Source organism: Chenopodium album, chromosome 11 (genome assembly GCF_948465745.1).
Source record: "Chenopodium album chromosome 11, dcCheAlbu1.1, whole genome shotgun sequence".
Taxonomy (NCBI): domain Eukaryota; kingdom Viridiplantae; phylum Streptophyta; class Magnoliopsida; order Caryophyllales; family Amaranthaceae; genus Chenopodium; species Chenopodium album.
The window spans coordinates 23,478,010-23,490,325 of record NC_137844.1 but is presented as its reverse complement, the minus strand read 5'-3'; positions in this window follow the sequence as shown (position 1 = coordinate 23,490,325).

Below are 12,316 nucleotides of genomic sequence, written 5' to 3'. Positions count from 1 at the left end.
GGCAAACAAATAAAAGAAGAACAAAAAGGTGAGAAAAAGGGGGCAAACAAGCTACAAATGGGAGGGAAAACCCGTAAAATGAGCACTAAATCGTGGCATAAATGCCACTCATCACTCCTTTATTACCTTACCCTTTTAACTCGAAATATAAGAAAATCGAGCATACTCTCACCATTTAGCACAAAAAATTTTTCCCATTGTGCTCATGCTCCTTTGAGGGATCCTATTTCCATGAATCATACCTATTAATCCAAACACAAAACAAGTGAAAGATGAAAAGCAATTTAAAGAAAACTAAGAAAGATATAATCAAAAGAAAAAATTTAGAAAACCGGGTTGCCTCCTGGGAAGCGCTTACTTAAGATTCTAAGCTCGAACCTTCCTCCAAATCATGGAGGGTCAAAGAACACCACCTTGTCCAAAGTGGTAGAAGAAACAAAATTCTTGTCATTCCTTGGCAACTTCTCGTAATTGTAGGATGTATTCTCTTTTGTTGAAAGTTCCGAATCAAGTTTACTTTGCTTCAACTTCATTTTCTTCTCCTTAAAAGCTCTTTTTTTCTTATTTGTTTTCTTGCTCCTTGTAGTGGACGGCTTCTCACCATCAACACATTTAGAGTCAATCTCATCCTCTCCCGGGTAGAGCTCAAACCATGGAGGTATATCATCACCCCCTCATCCACAAGCTTTGAAGGTTCCATGTTGTCTTCACTAACCTTCTTACTTTCAACACTTAAAGGCACATCATCACATGCATCAAGAGCATCGTTAGTTAAAGAGTCAATCATGCATACATTATCATTGGAGTGAGGTGAATTGATGCACAAAATTCCCTTCACAAAAGACAATGATTCATGCATTGATTTAAGCTCAAAACTAGCCTTATTGTTACAAACCCTCAAAGTAATAAGGTAACCCTTCACATCGATCAATGCTCCCGAAGTAGCTAAGAAAGGTCTCCCTAAGATGATTGGTATGTTATCATCTTTCGCTATCTCAAGCACAATGAAGTCAACCGGAATTGTAAACTCACCTATCTTGAGGGGGACATCCTCAACTCTTCCCTTTGGAAACTTAATAGATCGATCGGCCAATTATAAGGTCATTTTGGTTGGAAGAACCTCTTCTAGCTTAAGCTTCCTAAAGACGAAATAAGGCATGATGCTCAGACCAGCACTAAGATAGCAAAGAGCATTTTGAAACAATTTTCCATTAATTTTGCAAAGGATAGAAAAATTACTATGATCTTTCATCTTCTTGGGTAAGTCATTTTGAATAATCAAAGCACTACAACACTCCCCAACCTTTATTGAGTTAATATCATTACACTCTCTCGTGCCACTCAAGATTTCCTTAACGAGCTTAAAATATCTTGGAATTTGTGTCATGGCTTCTGTGAAAGGGATTGTAAGATGAACTTCTTACGCATATCAAGAAATCTACCAAATTGTTCATCAAGTTTGTTTCTCCAAAACTTTTGGGGATATGGAAGTTTGGGTTTAATCACATCCTCATGCACTTTTTAATCATTCTTCTCTTCCTCTTGGGATTCTTTGCTCACCTTCTTTGACACATCAAGCTCTGTCTCCTCACTTGAATCACTCACCTTCTCACCCTCCTCACTCTTCCTAGAAACTCTCTCTTCAAGCACCTTATCAGTCCTTGTGGTGATATAATACACAAGTTTCTTAGGGTCAACTCCTTGAGAGGGTAAAGAAGAATGGCTAGCATTCACACTCACATTCAAGGTGTTCGTTAATTGGGTGATTTGTGTTTCAAGCATCTTGTTGTGTGTTATCATCTCATTAAACTTTTTGTCACTTACCGACATGTAAGTGTTTAAAATCTTAGTTTGGTTCTCGATGATTTCTTCAAAGGTAGTTCTCGAAGAATAAGTTTGAGCATAGGAGTTCTCGTCGTTACCTTGAGTTCTTTGTGCAAATCCGGGTGGGGGTCCCCTTTGATTGTTGTTTTAAAAATTTCTCCGGTTTTGGTTGCTCCAATCACCCCGGTTTTGATTTTGGCCATTGTGTTGGTAATGGTTACCATAGCCTTGGTTTTGACTTTGGTTTCTATACCCTTGACCTTAACTCTGATTATTATAGCCTTGATTATTACAATTGCCTTAAAAATGTTGATTTCCTTGGTTCCTATAACCACCATTTTTGTTATAATTATCAAAGTTCCCTTGTTGGTGAGAATTTCTATTTCCAAAGTTCCTTGGTCCATCAAATCTTTGTCCATTGTTGTTATTTAAAACAAAGTTCACTTATTCACAATCGTTATTATCAACATCATCACAATTATCAAATGCATGTGGGCAATTAGAAGCATCATGGTCATATCACCCACATATATCACAAAACACACATCCATTTGGCATATTATTCAAAATAGAAGGAGGAGTAGAGTTAGAAGATGTACCTCTCCCCTTATTGTGGGAGGGAATAATTGATGCTTGTGAAGAAGCACTCTCAAGCTTTGCCTTAATTGAGGTCATCTCCTTTCCTAAGTATGAGATTTGTGAGGACAAATTGTTGATGGCATTGAGATGGTCAATTGAATACACTGTAGAACCGCTTTTACTTGTCGACTCTCACTCACCTTCTTGCTAATCCATGTGATACCTTACCACATCTTCATTGGCGACAAGGACGCAAGCCTAGAGCGGAAGAGGTTCGTGAGCACACAGCAACACGGACCAAGGGTATCTCAAAGAAGCACTCGTCAACAACGGGTGAAGGGTTGGGGCTTGTGACGGTGGATACTTCAAAGCGGGCACAAGCGGGACTGACGAGGTGAAAACGTCTTTTGAGGTTTCTTTGTTTGGTGGGGGATGCTTTAAAACAAGGCAAGCACAATATCTATAAAGGCTTAAAACAACACACAAGTCTTAAAGAAATACCAATGGGGTAAGGAGCTTTGATTCATTAACCATTCACTCCTTGAAGAGCTCTATATTGACTGAATAGAGAACTACTAGTGAACACTAAAACTATAGTAACACCATAATTCTCCCTAGAGTCTAGAAGGTAAAAAGTAAAGACTTAGAAGGTACAACGTAAGGAAAATACAAGGAAAAGGAAAGGGGATACATAGAGAGAGAGGCGGATTCTAACATCTTCCCCCACTTAAGCTGTCGACGAACTCATCGACTAACAAAGCAAAAACATAAAAGATTAATCTTCTGTTGCTGGTGTGGTCTTCATCCTGGTTCGGATGTTAGCGCGGTTGCTGGTGTTGCGGTTGCTGTCCTCTTGATCTTGATGATTGGAATTGAGAAGACTGACGTGGAAGACAGGGTGTATCTTCATCCACGCTGGGGGTTCAACCTTATATGCACTATTCCCAATCCGTTTAATAATGCGGATGGGGCCTTCGTATTTCCTTATTAGTCTGCGATCTCTCCCTCTGAGGAACTTCAAATGCTCAAGTAGGACCTTAACCATTACCATGTCCCCAACATCAAACTCTTGTGGCCTTCTGTTTTAATCGGCGCACCTCTTCATTCTCCTTGTTGCTCGCTCCAGGTAAGCGCGAGCAACTTCCATGCTTTGTTGCCACTCTTTCTTTAACTCTCGAGCTTCTCGACTTCTCCCTTCTTCTAACGTTGTTATGGTGTGAGGTAAAAGAGGTTGTTGGCCCATCACCAACTCAAACGGACTTATGTTGGATGCGTAGCTATTTTGGGCGTTGAAGCAGAGTTGAGCAACGTCAAGAAGTTTCACCCAATCCTTCTGATAGGCGCTGACGAAATGCCTCAAGTATTCCTCTAAGAGCCCGTTGAATCTCTCTGTTTTCCCATCGGATTGGGGTTGGTGACTTCATGACATGTGTAAGTTCGACCCTATTAGCTTGAACAACTCCGTCCAAAATAGGCTCGTGAATCTTGTATCTCTCTCGTTGACGATGCTTTGAGGCAACCCCCAATACTTCACAATGTGTTTGAAAAACAACGTCGCTGTCTCCTCAGCACCGCAAGCCTTCTGCACGGGGACGAAGGTAGCTTACTTAGAAAACCTGTCGATCACCACAATTACAATTGAGTATTGATCCGCCTTAGGTAGACCACTAATAAAATCCATAGATACACTCTCCCACAGACATACCGGAACAGGCAGAGGGTCTAAAAGACCTCCAGGCTTCTGACTATAAACTTTTTCCTGCTGACAAACCAAGCAAGTTCGGGTGTAGTTGATGCGTCCTCCTTCATTGCTGGCAAGTAATATCCCATAGATAGCAAGCTCAATTTCCTTTGCCATAGGGTATCGTGGCATTCTTTCCGAAGCATCCTTCACAGGCCTCCTGCCTTTGGTATGAATAGTTTGTTGCCTTTCGTGTAGATGAGATCACCGTATATCCAGAAGCATCTTGTCTTCGCTTCTTAAATAAATCCCTTGATGGTGCTCGTCATGGGGTCTTCAAGGAGGTGTTGTTTAACCTGTTCTTTTACCGAGGTCGAAACATTGCTGGCGGCCAAAGGGGATAACTTTTGCACTGAAGCCAGATTAGCTCACCGACTAAGTGCATCTGCTACTCGATTACTGGTTCCTGTTCTATAGGTGAACTCCACATCAAAATCAGCGAGCACTTCCTGCCATCGTGCTTGCTTCCCTGTTAGCTTCGGTTGGGTAAGGAAGTAGATAGTGCCTCCACCCTCTCAACTAGTACACGATAACTAGAAGTTCCTTTTCTTGAGCAGCATATCATTTCTCGGCTCCACTTAGCTTCCGGCTCTCATAAGCGATCAGGTGGCCTTCTTGTTGAAGGACCCCACCTAGCGCAAAATATGATGCATCAATCTCAACTTCAAATGGTTTGTTGGTGTTCAGAAGGGTTAGGACAGGCTCTTTCATCACTGCTTCCTTAAGCTTGAGAAAAACTCCATGCTGCTCGTCTGCCCAGCTCCATTTTCTGTCCTTCTTCAACAAATCTGTGAGGGGACTTGTGATTGCCAAATATCCCTGTATGAAATGACGATAAGAATTAGCTATCCCAAGAAAGATCTTAACTCTGAATCATTCTTCGGTGCTTGCTAATGGCTGATAGCTTTGATTTTCTTCGGATTCACTCTGATGCGCCCTTCGCCTACAAAATGTCCGAGGAAACTCACTTCTTTTTGTGCAAAAGCGCATTTCTGTCGCTTCACGAACAAATGATGTTATCTTAATTTCAAAAATACTTTCCTCAACTCATCTAGGTGGTCTTCAAGGGTGAGGCTAAAGATCACAATGTCATCCAAGTAGACCACTACAAATTTATCAAGGTATTCGTGGAAGACTTGGTTCATCAACATGCAGAATGTTGATAGAGCGTTAGTCAACCCAAACGGCATAACCAACCATTCAAAAGCTCCATATCTGGTGACTCAGGCCATCTTCTGCTTGTCTCCTTGAGCAATTCGAACATGATGATAACCCTGTTGGGTTTCGACCACCGGAGCTCTTACTTGAGAAAGCCAAGTCTCACAAAGGGCGATGACCTCCGACGGTATACACCCACAACGTGACCCGATCGGTCTACTACTTGAAGGTTAGCCAAGTCCGACCAAAAAGACTACCCGAGTAAGTGGAGATGCCTAATTGAGCTCTTACTCAAGTGAACAATCCCAAGGTATGCCTTGCCTATTTATAATGAGTGATTCCTTGTGAATTCCTCTCATCTATCAACTTGGACTTTTTTCACAAAAACATCCTACATAGAAAGAATGTCAAATTCAATTCCTAATTAAGTAAACCAAGGAATAACTAAGTAACAAGTGTCACATAGTTAGGTGAGGACCACTTCCTTACTTACTCCCCAAAGCAACTCACTTCCATTGTAAGCTAACCATGTGGCACCCAACCTTGAGACCCAATATGGGTTCCATTGGGCCGCCACCTTTCCGCCCGCGTCTATGACCCATTACCCGGGTCCGCGGCCCTTGGCACATGGCGCTACCAACGTGGCGCGCTGCCACTTGGTGGCTGCCATCGTGGCGCACTGCCAACGTGTGCTTCCACATGGCGCTGCAACATGGCGCACTTTTATTTGGCGCGCTTTCCTATCCTTTCGCGTGGCTAGGGTTTTTATTTGTTATTTGAAGCATTTTCCCGTCTCGCCAATTCCTAAATTTTAGCTCGACTTTTAAGATTCGGTTCTGACGTAGTAAGCTTTATGGTGCTAATTATTCATCTCAAACTGATTTTATATTCCATTTTGTAACTTTGAACATTTCAATAAATCCATGCTTTACTTCATTATGTAACTATGGACATATTTACTTAAACTGTTAGTAAAAGCAATGAAATAGTTAAATGTATTGCTAAGTCTTGAACTTATTGTTCCACATACATCATATGTATGAGTTCTAAAAGGTTAATTTAGCTCCTCATCATTTCAATTAAAAGGCGATTTGGTCATCTTGCCTTATCAAGCATGTCTTCTAATTCTTAAGTGATTCATAATCAAATAAGAATAAGAGTCCATCCATATGTAATTTTTGATGTGCAAAATGGTTTATGTGACCTAACCTTACTTTGTTATAAGTAAGTTTATTTTAAAACATCTAATTTTGTTTTTATGATCTACTTATATCAATGCCATAAAACAAAATTAACTCATATCTAGCAAAATGAAAACAATTTATTACCTTGGTCATTAATCAACACTTGTCCATGCCAAGTTAACGAAATCAGCATCTCAACAGGAAACCGAAATATTGTTTCATCAAAAACCAAAAATATGTCTAAATCATCACAAAAATTCTAAAATAAAACTATGAAACTATCTCTGGCCACTTGAACACTTCTAGTGCACCTTGAAGCTTCACTTCCATGCTAGCCTAACTTCTTTGCAGCTTCTGCATAACATTAATAATGTTAAGCACTGAAACTTGGTATCACATACCTAAGTGAAAGTTAAAATGTTCATAACAAAAATATTAGGTAGCTCTTACCTGTCACTTCATCGTAGCGTTGAAACCCTTGTTCAAGCATTGGCTTATTCTCCCTTCAGGTAATTCTCTACATGATTCTTGAGCAAATCAACTATCTTGACTGTAGAATCCTTATCATCTTGAAAAAGTTTCTTGTGGTCTAACCATCATCTAGAGAATGTAGAATTATGTCACGAACCTCATTTTTTTGAATGGTCTCCTTAACATACTCATGTGGTTTAATAGTTGAACCATCATGTCCACATGAATTTGTACTGACTATCATGGCATGAGTTTTCTATTAATTATCTCACCAGTAATCTTAAAGGTTTGAAACCTAATATTTCCAGTCCAAGATTCTTCATTCTTGGGAACCATGTTAATGATTTCCTCGACGTTTCCATCCAATTTCCCATAAATATGGGAATTTAATAATCCATTGCAATCATCAAGTAAGCATTTGAATAAGAGATAAAGTTCATAGTCCATGAATCTTCTAGCTCAATCCTCCGGAATAGAAGACAACATGACATACACGACTCTCGTAGATTCTGAAACATTTCTCAAATGCTTCTCAAGACTCATGCATGGACTAAATCTGCCCTCGATTGGTAAGTCTAAACGAAATTCGAGATTTTCGTTCCCTTAGAACACTTCTAAGTTTGCTTTCCCAATCGTTGAAGTTGAGAAAATTAAGCCTTGTTTTCATTGTTGGTGTTAAAGAATTACTGTCATCATTGTTACGATTACCCATCTATGTCAAAATAAGGCAAAGTTTAATAATTATGTTTAATTAAAATTTAAAGTACCATAAACGAATTGAATAGGTAACTTTAAAAGCACTTTATTCAATAATTGACTAGACTTTGGCCCTACCATCAACCATTAAATTTACAAGGTGAGGAAACTCTTTACTGATTACAACTCTTGTAACTCTTGGTTGAATAATTAACCATCACATGTTTAATTATTACCCTTTTCTTTAGTATTCTAAATGCTTTAGGTAACCTTTTTTAGCATAACCAATTAAAATTGTAAAACTTGATTTACCCCAAGTCTCCCATGAGATAAAATGACACTCAGCTTTGGCATGACCTATCATTAATCATCAAAGGTTTGTTGGATTTTTAACTGGAAAAGCAATCTCAATATTACAGGGACCTAGATTTATTATGTTGTAATTATTTAGTGAACTCTAGCGCATCATCAATCAACATAAATAAAATCTCATGCATAATATACTAATGTAATAAAACATGATATAGTATGGTCCCTTAGTCCTATAAAAACTACAAATGAAAATGCTTCCACTTGAACCATCATGGATCTCCATCCACCTTGCTCCTTTGGGCCTTCACTTCATTGATTTCTTGTTTTCTCGTCTCTTCTATTCCTAAATTCGACTCAACTTACAACGCTCGGTTTCGATACTCCTAGCTCGATATCCGACTTCTTTGTTTATAATACTCTAATGACTCATTTAATCCATCGGAATAATTTATCGTCTTGAATCGGTAACTCGATTGGGTATGACCCGAAGGGTTCGGTCGAGGTAAAGGTGTAATATTACTTATATATTAATATTACAGGTCGGAAGCGGACTCCAGCTAGGCTTTCTGACACTTAACCTCAGTGAATAATTAGCTTTCTAATAATTTTGAACCCTCTGTCCAAATATTACACTTGGTCGAAGGACACCATTCCTTTCAATCTTCCACTTGTCTTTCCAGACAAGTGTGCTATTAGTGTATAACCTATTTCCTATGTCACTTAAAGTCTCTTCATGAACTTTAAGGTAAGATTCTTCGCCATCCTTATTATGTCAAGAAGTGTTTCTCGATTTCCGAGTTCGACTGTCATTAAGAAAATGATTTCTAAAATTCATCTGAGCACGACTCTGCATTTTTACGGTCTCAATCTTTGAGAGGCCTTGTAAACAACAATGACATGTCCCTTATTGTTAATAGAAGCACATTCCCAGTCTTGCACCGTTAGCTTCTGTTTTTAGGAGGACCTAGTCGTCTGAGTGTCGCCTTAATAATCCCCTTGTACTACAGACGTTTGATAAACATCAAAGTAGACTAGTACTCAAACAAGAGAACTTACAATACTCATGGTTGAGAAAAGAGGTTCCGATTGTCATAATCAAAAGTATACTTATGACAATTTTAAATATCTTAAAATATTTGCATAGGTCAATCCGCTATAGTTCTTAAACCAGTACCTATGCAAATGATTTATGACAATCATGTCCTTCTGGCACAAGAAAAGGTTTTATATTTCATATTACACACTAATCTCAAGTGGTCATTAATCGTCCAACATTTAAATGACCTTGATTAGGGATAATTTTCGATTATAATTTTCAATGTTCACTTAATAGGTGTTTCTTTATCCAAGACATTGTCTTGATACCCTATTTTAAATATTCTCAAAATCGAATGGACTCATTATTTAATTCTAAACCACAATTAAACAGAAATGGAGTGATAATAATTTACAGAAAATTAAATTACTCCCAAAAATGAATGGTTTATCATAGTGTTTAACATTAAAATGTTCAAAAGTAATTAAAAAACATGAATAGGTAAATCAAAGACAATCTCCAACATGCCTGATTGACGCGAAGAAAACCTAGTTCATTAAATTCAAAGTATTCCCTGATAAAACCAAATTTATAACCAAACCCAACCCTATGTATAGGGGTAAGTCTGGGTCGAACCCAAGATAACGAGGTATAAGTTAAAGTCTCAAGTTCAGCTATCCTGAAGTCTAGGTAAGGGTTCGTCTAAAAAAACTAAACAACTCTACTAAATGAATATAACAACGATATTAAGGATGTTAGGGAATTAGGATCAACATGCATTCACGACAATCATACTAATTAGGCAAAAATTCAACCAATCAAACAATGTGAGAGAAGGTAGCAAATGCAATCAAAATCACGTAAAGAGCTATTTCATAGGGTCAAGCTAGATGTCTCTACAAAAGACTTCAAAGGAAAATCGCAAAATAAGATCAATCTATAATAATAGCTTCCAAATTAATTTGTCGTATCAATGAAAACTATTATGTAATCTAGCTTGATAGTTAGGGTTGATCACTCCTCAAGACATCAAGCATATGCACAAATTTCACCAATTAATTTAATCACAAGGTTAATCAATCAAAATCACCCAATTAGCCATGAATTATCACTCATACATGCTTCACCATATCCTTAACAAGCAATCTACTCACTACACATTACAAAATTGAATAGGAAAACTAAAATAATCACCAATTTTGTCATCAACATTGTATTCAAAATATACTCAAGCCATCAAAAATCAAATCAAACAAACAATAAGTAATTCAATCAAATATCAAGAATCAAAAACTAAAATTACGTTAAAGAATAAAGAATTCTTACAAAACTTTGATCAAAATCATAGAGGAAGAAGATTGAAAGTAGCATTAATCAAATTCACCCCTCTAAAATCTAAGAACAAATTTTTTTCCAAATTGAGCTTCTCTCTCTAAAAATCCAATCTAATACAAATTCTAGTCTAATTCTCTCTCTAAAAATGAAGAAATTCTATATATTGTTAAACTAACAAAGGAGGAGTTAATTAGACGTTGAAAAAGAACCCAAACAGGCGCGCCCTCTCCTCTTCATGCGTGGCCGCAAAGAAGTGGCCTGGTTACGGAATAGGGGGAGAAAGGTTGTGCGGCCGCACCTCCCACTTGCATGGCCGCGTCATTGCTTTGCGCGCCCGCACCTGGGAGCAGGACACCTCCTTCTCGTGCGTCCGTTGACACTTTCGTGCGCTCCACTTGATGCATGTTGGGGGTGGCAGTTTCTAAAGGTCTTCACGGTGGTTTCAACACCGATTTTAATGCCCACGCAGCTTTAGAGGACGGCCTTGAAGACTTGGTTTTTGCACTCCTTCATATTTGAGCTTCAAAGGGAGGGAGCAACTTGCATCTTGAGCCTTGCTAATCCCGAGAAAAGGTCGTTTAGCTCCTTAGACATCACCAATCTCCTAAAATCAATGGAAAGCAAACAAATAAAAGAGAAAAAGCAAAATAAACCTAAGAAATGCAAGAAAATGGGAAGAACAAATAAGAAAGCACAAATTAGGGAAAAAGTCATGTAAACTAAAGAAAAAGGGATAAAAGAGCTACAAAAACGATTGAAATTCATCCTGAAAGTGGCTAAAAGGGTGTCATAAATGACACTCATCAAATTCCCCCAAGCTAGACTTTTGCTCGTCCTCGAATAAAACAAAAGCAAGTAGAAATAGGATGAAGTATTGTCCTTAATGCATAAAATAGGGAGAAAAAAACTTACATCAAAATATTTTTTAACTTTTACATTGTACACAATTTTTGCATTTTTGCCAAAGCGTTTTAATTTGCTTTTGTTTTACTCATTTTTTCATTTTTTTCTATTTTTTCACTATATTACAATGTCCTCGCCTTTTTAACTATGGATGACTTTTTTTCAACTAGGAATTTGCCTTTTATTTACAAGATATTTACAACACAAACTTGCTTATATTAAAAGAAGAAAATAATCAATCTCATCCACCAAATACTCCAATAATAAATACCAAATGCTTCACAAAAACCAAAGATGGGAACAAGAATAAAACAAAAGGCTCAAAAGCGAAAGATGTGGCTTGAAAAGAAAGGTATATGGCTCAAATGGTTAGAAAGAAGGCAAATGTAAACCCACAACAAAGAAAAGAAAACTATCCTAGAAAAGTAAAAATTACCACCCCGAAAAGATGCCTTTGTCGTTCCTAAATGGCTCGGTCGCGATCTCGGGAGATGAGAGTCAAATTCTAAATAAGGCAAGTAATAGTCAAGGATCCATGTGCCACTCAATCAAGAAATTTTGAAAGAAAGAAGAATTAAAACATCACACGGTTGTAGCAAAAAGTCAATATTAGCTTTAAATCCACTAAAGGGAGCAACTCCTTCTTACCACAAACCAATGGAATCTGACTACAAGGTCCTAAAAGGTCTAAACCGCTACCTTAGCATACCCTATCCTAGAATCAACCAAAGATACTCTCGAAACATGTACACCAATACGACATAGGAAATTATACATTCAAAAGCAAAAGCTTAGATGGTATTATGTCCAAATGCAAAAGCAAAACAACAAAAAAGATGAAAACAAAGCGTCAAAATCTTTTTGTCTTTTTCATTTGCTTTGATTGAAAAATAGAAAACAAAAGGGAAAAATAAGAGAGAGAAAAGGAAAGGAAAAGAGAAAGAAGTGTGAAATAATGCATGCAAGACATGTAAAACCCAATCGACATATAAGCGATCATTCGGCAACATCGCTAATGACCCCAAACACTCTATGGTGTTACAAAGAAAGCATCCTCGAACAATCAACTCTTCCTAG